The 11144-nt window shown below is 49.2% G+C and overlaps 1 pseudogene; it reads left to right on the top strand.

The window, feature by feature from the left end:
* Positions 1 to 7957: 7957 nt before the first annotated feature.
* On the top strand, positions 7958 to 9184 carry LOC132211336 (RNA-binding protein 34-like; annotated as a pseudogene).
* Positions 9185 to 11144: the final 1960 nt, after the last annotated feature.

Here is an 11144-nt window from a genome sequence, read left to right as displayed (position 1 = left end):
TCCTCGAGAAGGGCACCTGGGGTTTCTGCCGCATATTGTCCTGGGAATTAAATTCTCTGCCGTCTCTGAAGGCTGCTCTCTCCCCCGGGAATGCGTTTCCATGACGTGGCCTGGTACTTCCTGCGCCCCACCTAGAACAGGGCAGGGGGGACGGGGCGCTCACAATCGGCCCTGCAGAGGCCCTGCAGCACCTGCCATGAGCAGCCTTGCTGATGAGAAAAGCTCGCAGGCTTCTTAGGGACCCAGATCCCAGGATGAGCCTATCAATCCATCTTGAGCCGCCCCTGCTGTCCAGTGCCTCTCTTGGGGTTTATGCACACAGAACTTGGAACTGAAGAGTTAGTTACCCTGATGGCTAGAAGCTAAAAGACGGAGTGTTTCCCCTCTTGCTCTGTTTGAGGGGTGTGTGTGTGTGTGTGTGTGTGTGTGTGTGTGTGTGTGTGTCCCATGGTGGAAGATGTTTAGTTTTGAAGAAGGAGCACTTCTTGGACCTGGGTTCCTCAGAGCTCTTTGGGACTCAAACTTGGCTCCTAGGACTGGTGTCAAGTGGTGGCAGGAACAGCCTTGGGCTTCCTAAGAGAGACCTCAACCTTCTGGCTGCCTGGTCATTGCCAGTTGACCTGGAGAGGGACTGCTGGACAGCTATGGGGTTAGGCCTTCAGGTCTGTCTCAGCTGCTCTTCCCATGGCTCCTGCCAGCTACGTCAGCCTGTGCAGAGCAAGCAGCTCCCTTTGAAAGCTTCAGCCCAGATTTCGTTCTATCCAGTTCTATAAACAACGAGTTAGGTGCCTGCTACAGGCCACTGGTGTGCGTTTCAGAGAGTGGAACAAAGATTTTCAAAGTTGCACTTCAGCAGAGTTCAAAAGAACTATGTGCTGGAAGCAACTCAGCATCCCAGAAACATGTGCAAGCCTTCTGTGGTGCCCTCCTCCAGAGAGAGCCATCAGCAGTGGCCAAACAGGGCTTCCCTCCCCCTGTGGTCCTCACACTGGCCCTGGGAGCCTTGGAGGAGTAGACCCGAACGTGGCCCCATTTCACATTAACTGCTTGTGAGGTGCCAAGAGACTTGGGCACAGTGAGTGGCACAGTCAGTGTTGGAACCCAGGGCTTCAGGACAAAGATGAGTGTTCTTTGCACGAGCCATGCTGTGCCAAGGCAGGTGCCCATCTAACACCCGCGGGGGCTGTGGGCCCCGTGCCTAAGTGAGCCTGCCATCTGGGACTCCCACCAGATGCTCCCAGGTAAATAATGTTTTATTCAATATACCCAAAATACTCTAGTGTGTGATTACTTAAAAGGAATGAGGTGGGCAAAGGACCTAAATAGACCCTTCTCCAAAGTGGACATACAGATGGCCAAGAGGCATATGAAAAAATGCACAAGGTCACTGATCATCAGAGAGATGCAAATTAAAATGACAATGAGGTATCACCTCACACCTGTCAGAATAGCTACCATCAACAAATCAACAAATGACACGTGCTGGTGAGGATGTGGAGAAAAGGGAACCCTAGTGCACTGCTGGTGGGAATGCAGACTGGTGCAGACATTAAGAAAAACAGTATGGAGTTTCCTCAAAAAATTAAATATAGAATTGCCGTTTGACCAGTGATTCCACTTCTAGGAATATATCCTAAAAAAACCGAAATACCAATCAGAAAGAATATATGCACCCCTATGTTCACAGCAAGCAGCACAATTTATAATAGCTAAGATCTGGAAACAGCCCAAGTGCCCGTCAATAAATGAATGGATAAAAAAGCTGTGGTACATTTATACCATGGAATACTATGCAGCAGTAAAAAAAATATATATATATCTTACCCTTTGAGACAGCATGGAGGGACCTGAAGAGTATCATGCTAAGTGAAATAAATCAGTCAGAGAAAGACAAGTATGTGGATCTAAGTAACAAAATAAACTGATGAACGGAGTAGATCCAGAGACCCGAAGCATGGAACAGAGTGCAGAATCTCAGAGGGAAGGCGGGGGAGGGTGGGGGGGGAGGTAATCAACCAAGGACCTTGTATGCATATATGCATGGCCCATGGCCACAGACAAAGGGGCAGTGAGGGCCTGGGGCTGGAGGCAGGGGCAGGCTGGAGGGGGTCAATGGGGGAAAACTTTCAACAATAAACAATTATCCTATACTAGAGGGCCAGCGCACAAAATTTGTGCACGGGGGAGGAGGGGTCTCTCAGCCCAGCCTGCAACCTCTTGCAATCCGGGACCCTTCGGTGTAAGTCTGACTGCCAGTTTAGGCCCGATCCCTGCAGGATTGGGCCTAAACCGGCAGTCAGACATCTCTCTCACAATCAGGGACTGCTGGCTCCTAACCACTCACCTGCCTCATCGCTCCTAACCATTCTGTCTGCCTGATCGCCCCTAACTGCTCGCCTGCCTGCCTGATCACCCCTAAACACCTCTGCCTCAGCCCCCACCCCGTGGCTTCATCCGGAAGGACGTCCGGAATGATGCCCAGAAGGTCGTTCAGCTGTTCGGTCTAATTAGTATATTATGCTTTTATTAGTAGTAATATGCTAATTAGACCGGGAGACCGGCCAGGAAGGGCAGTTGGGGGCCATGAGGCCATCCAGGGAGGGCAGTTGGAGGTCATGAGGCTGGCCAGAGAGGGCAGTTGTTGGCCATGAGGCCGGCAGGGGAGGGCAGTTGAAAGCCATGAGGCCAGCTGTGGGGGGCAGTTGAGGGCGAGCAGGCCGGCAGGGTGGGGGCAGTTGGGAGCGAGAAGGCTGGCTGCAGGGGGAGTTGGGGGGCGAGCAGGCCAGCAGTCAAAGTAGTTAGGGGCGATGGGGCAGGCAGGCAGGTGAGCAGTTAGGAGACAGTGGTCCCGGATTTGGAGAGGGATGTCCACTGCCTGTGGGATCGGGCCTAAACCAGCAGTCGGACATCCCCCGAGGGGTCCCAGAATGGAGAGGGTGTAGGTAGGGCTGAGGGACACCCCACCCCCCCCATGCACAAATTTTGTGCACTGGGCCACTAGTCCTACATAATAAAAGCCTAATATGCTAAGTGTCCGGTCAGCCATTCAACCAATCAAAGCATAATATGCTAATGATATGCTAAAGCTGCTCAACCGCTCACTGTGATGTGCACTGACCACCAGGGGGCAGCTGCTCTGACCAGTAGGTTAGCTTGCTGCTGGGGTCCCACCAATCTGAACTGAGCAAGATAGAGCCCTCCTGCAGTCCCTCCCTGTCCGTCCCTGGCCCCAATTGTGCACCAGGGGGGTTCCTCGGCCTGAGCTGCACCCTCTTGCAATCCAGGACCCCTTGGGGGATGTCGGAGAGCCAGTTTCAGCCCGATCCTGCAGGCCACTCCCTTGGGAGTGCGCCAGACACAGGGCTCATGGCTGGCCAGCGCTGATGCGACAGCATGAGCATCTTCCTATTGGGACTGATTGGGCGAGAGTGGGCGGCAGGCACAGTGGGGCCTGGATGAGCGAAGCTACAGGTGATGTTGGACTGCGGGTTTCAGCCATCCCTGCAGGCCACCCAGAGGGACCCCACCCGTGCACAAATTTGTTTAAAAATAATAATAAAAAAAAATAAAGCCCTAAATTAAAAAAAATTTAAATGAATGAAGTATTTTACATTCTTATTTGTGCACTAAGAATGTAAATCCGGTGTGTACCTTCACAGCACATCTCAACTTGGACGCTACATTTTCAACATTCAAAGTGACTACCCAAAATTTCAAAGTGTCACAGAAAACTTTCCAAGGCTTGCCCTTAAATTTAAATGAAGTGCGATGAACAGTTGGGTTCCTCTTCCAGTGCTCAATAGCCCCATGTGGCCGTGGCCACCTACCGGCAGCGCAGCCTGCAACCCACCAGGTAGAGATGGCATTTTTAGAAGCAAATAAATCCCAAGAGCGACTTTTACTGTGGGTTTGGAGCAGGACCCAGAACCCCACACTCAGAGACTGTTCTGGGGTCGCGCCGTCCCGTGCACAGGGGAGCCCGGGGCAGGCTCGGGAGGCGGGAGGCGCACCCGGGTCTCGCTGCGCGCGGCCGCCTCCTGCTGCGGGTGGATAGGGACCCGCGGGGTCCCGGGAAGGACCCTCAGGGCCCCGGCCGAGGGGCTGCCCGGTCCCCTGGGGTGGCTTCAGGGCTCGGGGGCACCCCGGCCCTGCGCCCGCCGCGCGCTGCTGGCCGCAGCCCGCGAGCAACCCGGGGCTGCGGTGGTGCCCGCGGGGACGCAGTTGGCACACGCGCGGGCGGGGGCTCTTACCGCAGCGGGTCCGGAGGAGCGCGGCTGCTGGGCCGTCCTGGCCGGGTGGGTCCGTCCCCGCCTCGAGCACCAGAGGGCGCCAGGGCCTCGCAATGCGGTCCGGAGTCCGGCCGGCCCGGCCGGCCCTTAGGTTCCCACGCCCGCCGCCCGCCGAGCCAGTGCGGAGTGGAGCCCGGAGGCGCGCATCCCGGGCCCTTCGGTTCCACCCCGGTGCCCGGCAGCTGCCAGGAAAACCCGCCAAGGCCACCCAAACACTGAGCCCGGGAAGCCGGCTCCAGGAGGCAATCTAGATCCTCTGTTTCTGTCTTTTTCTCTCTCACCCTTCCTTTCTCTGTCTCTCTCTTCCCCTCTCTTCCTTCCCATCTTTCTAAAAAAATCAATGAAGCCCTGGCTGGTGTGGCTCAGTTGGGTGGGTGTGGTACTATGCACTGGAAGGTTGCGGGTTCAATTCCTGGTCAGGGCACCTGCCCAGGTTGCTGGCTCCATCCCCAGTAAAGGGTGTCAGGAGGATGTTTCATTCCCATATCAATGTTTCTCTCTCTTTCTCCCTCGCCCTACTTCTCTCTCTTAAAATCAATAAAAATATTTTTTAAAAATCAGTGATGCCCAGTGGGTGTGGCTCAATTGGTGGAGCCCTGTCCTGGGCACCAAGAGATCACCAGTTTGCTGAAACCGGTTTGGCTCAGTGGATACAGCGTCGGCCTGCGAACTGAAAGGTCCCAGGTTCGATTCCGGTCAAGGGCATGTACCTGGGTTGCGGGCACATCCCCGGTGGGAGATGTGCAGGAGGCGGCTGATCGATGTTTCTCTCTCATCGATGTTTCTAACTCTCTATCTCTCTCCCTTCCTCTCTGTAAAAAAATCAATAAAATATATTTTTTAAAAAAAAAAAGAGAGAGAGAGATCACCAGTTTGATTCAGGACACAGGCCTGGGTTTCAGGCTCCATTCCCGGAGGGGGGAGCGGGGGCGGGGCATGCAAGAGGCAGCTGATCTATGTTTCTCTCTCATTGATGTTTCTATCTCTCTCACCCTCTCCCTCTCTCTCTAAAAAAAATCAATAAATACATTTTTTTTACAAATTAAATTTTTTTAAAAAATTGAACAAAGTAGTATTACAAAGCCTGTATTACAAAGCCACTGTTCTCAAAACTGCCTGGTACTGGCACAAGAACAGACATATAGACCAATAGAATAGAATAGAGAACCCAGAAACCAAACCACTATGCTCAATTAATATTTGACAAGGGAGGCAAGAGCATAAAATGGAGTCAAAACAGTCTCTTCAATAAATGGTGTTGGGAAAATTGGACAGATACATGCAAAAAAAATGAAGCTAGACCACCAACTTACACCATACACAAAAATAAACTCAAAATGGATAAAGGACTTAAACATAAGATGGGAAACCATAAAAATACTAGAGGAATCCACAGGCAGCAAAATCTCAGACATATGCCGAAGCAGTATCTTCACTGATACAGCTCCTAGGGCAATGGAAACTAAAGAGAAAATAAACAAATGGGACTACATCAAAATAAAAAGCTTCTGCACAGCAAAAGAAACCATCAACAAAACATCAAGAAAACCCTATTTGCCAATGTTATCACTGATAAGGGTTTAATCTCCAACATTTACAGGGAACTCATACAGTTTAACAAAAGGAAGATAAACAATCCAATCAAAAAATGGGCAATGGACCTAAATAGATACTTTTCGAAAGAAGACAGAAGGAAGGCCAAAAGACATATGAAAACATGTTCGAAGTCACTAATCATCCAAGAGATGCAAATCAAAACGACAATGCGGTACCATCTCACATCTGTTAGAATTGCTATCATCAACAAATCAACAAACGACAAGTGCTGGAGAGGATGTGGAGAAAAAGGAACACTCCTGCACTGCTGGTGGGAATGCAGACTGGTGCAGCCACTGTGGAGAACAGTATGGAGTTTCCTCAAAAAACTCTGTGCCCGTCTGTGTCCCTGGCAAAGGAATTAGTTCTGAAGGATAAAAAGGCAAGCCACAGCGTCTCCCTAGTAATAATGACAATAATCACAACAGCAAAGACGGCTCGTGTTTTCAGGTTCCAGACATGGAGCGAAAGGTTTAATTTACATCAAGGCAAAGAGGCGGTGTGATTGGCCTGCGGTAGAACACCTGTTACTTTTGCCTGCCCAGCATCTGTTCCTGCTGCTGGTATCAGCACTGCTGTGCTGTTTGGGGGAACTACCCCTCCTCACTCGCTCTGGCCCAGGTGGTGTTTGGAGTCTAAGGTCCCCCGTCCCCTCCCTTCGAGGGTGACCACTCCACCCTGCCAGCCAATCAGGTGCCCGGCTCTGAGTTCAGAGAGGAGCTCCGCCCCCGCCCCTCCCCGCCTGGCACTTCTGCTGAGACCCCGGGAAAGAGCAGACCCTTCTCCTCTGGGGATGCCGAGCTGGCAGGAGGGGGGCCTGGCGCAGGGCCTGCCCGAGAACCTGCTCCCGGGGCCTTTCTTTAGATAAGAATGTTAAAGCCTGTTTTGTCGAAGCGCGTGACACTGGCTCTCTGTCCTTTGTGATCTGGAGTCCTGACTGCTACACGCCTTCAAAGATTCCAGCGAGGAGACTAGAAGGTGCAGTTACCAGCCCGAGGCTACCGTGTCTGCTGAGAATCTAAAACAGCCGCACCCTTGAGGACAGACTTCTGCAAGCGCAGATAACAGAATAGGTTTAAGCCAAAGCCTTAAATAGGAGATGGTGGCCTCCAGGTAAGATGACCAATCGACCACACAGGTCGCCTCACTCCCTACCAAACCCCACTAGTGACAGTAAAAGGATCTGGGGTGGGGGCGTGTGACAAGGAACAAAAGGAAGGAAAAGTGGACCGTAGCAAACAGCCTGTCGGAAGCTAGAAAACAGGTGTGCGTGTACTTACTCACGTGACGGGTTAAAAGCAAAACGAAACAAAAGATTCTTCTCATCAAAACCCTGTTCCTAACCCAGCGAGGAGGGAAGCGATGAACTGACCAGTTTTCACTGCAAAAACTTCTCAAAGGCTGGGGGCTTCAGGCTCCTTGACCCTGGGGGTGCAGGAAGGGCTGTGACAGGAGGAAGCGGGAGCCTAATCAGCATTGGGTGCCCCTCCTCGTAGTTCTGTGCAGCAGGCCGCCGGCCCCGACCGACCGACCGACCGACCGACCGAGCAGGCCAGGGGGTTCGGGAAAGAGCAAACCAGTGCCCACAGCCCAGCTCGGGGGAGGGGACCTCAATGGAAAGCAGGGCTTACAGCGAACGCCAACACACGGAACAGGAAGACCCACCTCCCCCTCCTCTCAGAGCCCAGAAGCCTGGCCACTGGGCGCATTCCTCCAGCCAGGCGAGGCCAGGGGTCCTCCTGGGCGCTCTGGCCAACGCAGGCGGGAGGACCAGCGAGACAGCACCGGGAGTGTCTTACCCACAAGGGAGAGCTCAGGCCCAACTGGTGTCACTGGTGAATCCTACCAAACATTTAAAGAAACGCTCATACCAGTTTTAAAAACGCTCACCAACAAACTAGTAAAGAGGGGAGCACTCCCCACTCATTCCATGAGGGCAATATCATCATGACACCAAAACCGGACAAAGACATCACAAGAAAAGAAAAAGAGAACTTATATAATTTTATATGTCGATTATATCTCAATAAAATTTTTTCGGGGAAGTTGCCTGGACCCAGACATACGGGCTCATGTGCTGCAGCTCTGGGAGGTCTCGGGCTGAGAATGGCCCCCAAAGGAAGCAGGATGAGGAGGAAGAAAATGCACCCCAAATTCAAAGACCGCGTTTGCAAGAATCTGCAAAAAAGCCTAAGTGAAAAAGAAACTTTTTGATGCAAAAATTTGGCAAACGGCACTCTAGCAAGTGCTGATTTAGAAGAATAAATTCACCAGAAACAAGCGCAGAAAAGGGAAAATTCTTAATCTGGTGTGATAGCAGCAGATAAAAAAAGTACTTGATGGCCCTGCCCATGTGGTTCAGTGGTCGAGCATCAACCTATGAACAAGGAGGTCATGGTTCAATTCCCAGTCAGGGTACATGCCTGGGTTGCAGACTCGATCCCCAGTAGGGGGTGTGCAGGAAGCAGCAGATCAATGATTCTCATCATTGATGTTTCTATCTCTCCCTCCCTCTGAAATCAATAAAAGTATATCTATTTTAAAAGGTACTGGATGATGTATATCACACAGTTTTCTATCAAAGGAAGAAAATTCAAATCAACCAAGAAGAGAGATTAAAGAACAAGAGAGCCAAGTGGCTAATTTTCCTGTCACATGTAATAAGAAGAGCTAAAGTCATTTTTTTTAAAAAAAAAAAGTATGGCCCGATAGAATCTGTACACTTTTGTTCTGTGATTCCAGCAGAGAGAACTATATCCAAAAATTCGGCTGTAGTAAAACATAAAATTCATCCTGATCAGAAGAATAGGAATGCTTACCAGTATGTTGTGTTTAAGGATGAGAGAGCGGCTACTAAAGCATTGAACAGAAACGGGGCCCAGGTTGCTGATGGATTTCGTACTAGAGTTGATCTAGCATCAGAGACCTCATCGAGGGACAAGCCATCAGTGTTTGTGGGGAGCCTCCCACTGAAGACTATGGTGGAGGACCGCTTTTGGGCTGTGGGAATATCCTGGTGGTAGGATCACAAGAGGCCGGCCGACAGGCGTGGGCAGAGGACTTGGCTCGTCTCGCTCTGAAATGAAATAATTCTGCACTGAGGGGAAGAAAGCTCAGGCACGTGCTCTCTTAATAAAGAAAAGTTAAACCCCAGTTTGAAGACTGTCAGTAAATCTAAGAAGAGACTTCATTTTCCTTCAAAATATGTCGGACATTCTAAAAATTTATTTATTGAAGAAAAAGCTGTTCTCAACAAAAAGAAAGAACAGAAGAAAGGTAGATGGACTAAGAAACAGAAAAAACAACACAGAAATAACATTTCAAAGCTTTATTTTTTTTCTCACTGAATACTGGTTATAAAAATGTGGTGGAGCCCCCCCCCCAAAAAAAAATTTTTAAGGTGAAAGACAATCCATAGAATGAAAGAAAATATTCACAAATTATATATCTGATAGGGGACTAGTGTCCAGAATATATAAATAACTACTACAATTCAACAATTAAAAGACAACCCAACTTTTATTTTTTTTTATTTTTAAAATATTTTTATTGATTTCAGAGAGGAAGAGAGATGGAGAGAGAGATGGAAACATCAATGATGAGGGAGAATCACTGATTGGCTGCCTCCTGCAGGTCCCACACTGGGGATCAAGCCCACAACCTGGGCACGTGCCCTGACCGGGAATCGAACCCTGACCTCCTGCTTCATAGGTCGATGCTCAACTGCTGAGCTACACCAGCTGGGCAAGACAACCCAATTTTTAAATGGGCAAAAGATTTTAATAGACATTTCTCCAAAGAAGACATAAAAATGACCAAAAAGCACATGAAAAGATGCTCAGCACCCACTGAAATTGCTGTAAGAAAAAACGATGAGCAATGACTTGTGTGGACAAGGATGTGGATAAATGGGAGCACTCATACATTGCTGGTGGGAATGTAAAATGGTGCAGCCGCTTAGGAAAAACAGTTTTCCAATTCCTCAAAAGGTGAAGCATAGAATTCCCATATGATTCAGCAGCTCTACATGCTCAGGAGAATTGAAAACATGTTCACAAAAAACATTTCACGAATGTTCATAGCAGCATTATTGATAACAGCTCCAAAGCAGAAAAAACTCCAGTGTCCATCAGCTGAGGAAAGGATGAACAAGATATGGTTTATACAATACAATGGAGTGGTATTCAGTCTTTAAAAGGAAGGAAATAGCCCTGACCAGTTTGGCTCAGTGGATTGAGCGTTGGCCTGTGGACTGAAGGGTCCCAGGTTCAATTCCGGTCAAGGGCATGTACCTTGGTTGCGGGCACATCCCCAGTGGGGAGTGTGCAGGAGGCAGCTGATCAATGTTTCTTTCTCATTGATGTTTCTAACTCTCTATCCCTCTCCCTTCCTCTCTGTAAAAAAAATCAATAAAATATATTAAAAAATGAAAAATAAAAGGAAGGAAATGCTGACATCTGTATGTTATAACATGGATGAACCTAAAAGCATTATGCTGCCCTGGTCGGTGTGGCTCAGTTGGTTGGGTGTTGTCTCCTGCACTAAAAGATTGCTGGTTCGATTACCAGGCAGGGCACATGCCCAGGTTATGGGCTTGATCCCCAGTAGGGGGCGTGCAGGAGGCAGCCGATCGATGTTCTTCTTGAACATCGATGTTTCTCTTTCTTTCTCCCCATCTCTCTAAAATTCAATAAAAATATTTAAAAAACAACCCTAACTGGTTTGGCTCAGTGGATAGAGTGTCGGCCTGTGGCCTGAAGGGTCCCGGGTTCAATTACGGTCAAGGGCATGTACCTTGGTTGCGGGCACATCCCGGGGGGGGGGGGGGGGCGGGGGGGGGGGAGTGCAAGAGGCAGCTGATCAATGTTTCTAACTCTCTATCCCTCTCCCTTCCTCTCTGTAAAAAATCAATAAAATATATTTAAAATATATATATATTTAAAAAACATTATGCTATGTGAAATAAGTCAGACACAAAAGGCCACATGTTGTAAGTGGAGTGTCCAGAATAGTCAGGTCCATAGAAACAGATAGTAGATTAGTAATTGCCAGAGACTGGGTTAAGGGAGGAGAAGGAAATGACTCCCAATGGGTAACAGTGTTCTTTTTGGGGTGATGAAAGTGTTCTAAAATTAGATACTGGTCATAGTTGCATGGTAACTATGAATATAGCAATAACCACTGGATTGTATGCTTTAAAAGGATGAACTTCATGGAGTGTGAATTGTATCTCAAAAAAAAGCTGTTATAAAATATTTT

This window comes from Myotis daubentonii, chromosome 10, assembly GCF_963259705.1.
Source record: "Myotis daubentonii chromosome 10, mMyoDau2.1, whole genome shotgun sequence".
Classification (NCBI taxonomy): domain Eukaryota; kingdom Metazoa; phylum Chordata; class Mammalia; order Chiroptera; family Vespertilionidae; genus Myotis; species Myotis daubentonii.
This window is presented reverse-complemented; position numbering and strand designations above follow the sequence as displayed.